The sequence below is a fragment of the Carica papaya genome, chromosome 4, assembly GCF_054855325.1.
Source record: "Carica papaya isolate Zhongbai chromosome 4, ASM5485532v1, whole genome shotgun sequence".
Lineage (NCBI taxonomy): Eukaryota > Viridiplantae > Streptophyta > Magnoliopsida > Brassicales > Caricaceae > Carica > Carica papaya.
Genome location: NC_142312.1, coordinates 6,696,879 through 6,697,615, shown reverse-complemented (window position 1 = coordinate 6,697,615; position 737 = coordinate 6,696,879).

Below are 737 nucleotides of genomic sequence, written 5' to 3'. Positions count from 1 at the left end.
TAAAAGGGTAAAATTGTAATTTTTGGCTATTGTGTTATTGTTATCTTGTTTCATACTTTTAATAAAATATGATTGCATCTCATATTATTTGAATAATGTTTATTTAATTATCACTTAATTAACTTGTTATAACTGTAAATGAAAATTTAAGAAGTGTTCTAATTTGTAATTATAATATCTAATAAAAAAACCACCTCACATAAATATATCTAAAAGAAAATAAAATGTCAAAGTTATTATAAAAAAAACTTTCCATCAAGTGAATATATATTAAATATAATATTCTAAGAATCAAAAACATCAATTATGAATATTACAACTATGTATATATGTATGTATTTTACGAGAAAGGAACTACCAATGTACGTATATATAGATATATTTCACCTTGTTAATAATAACTCTTAACACAAATTTTTTATCAAAAAATTAGGTAACCCTAGAATTAAGTACAGATGTAAAATACATTGAGGATTAAATTATAATTAAAAATATAATATAACCCTGAAAAATTTAAAAATATTTATGCGAGTCTGAATCTTCTTGGACTGAAGTACTTAGTTTAGTTGGGTTACGGGCCCGGATGAGTAGGCCTAACAGTGGACTCTGCAGTAACTTAGTAAAAATAGTAAAGACAAGTGAAATTACAGCACGGTTAAACGAGTTTTCCTTTTTCCCTGGAGTAGGAAAAAAAAAAAAAAAAAAAAAAAAAAACGAACCCTGGCTGAGCGGAATTA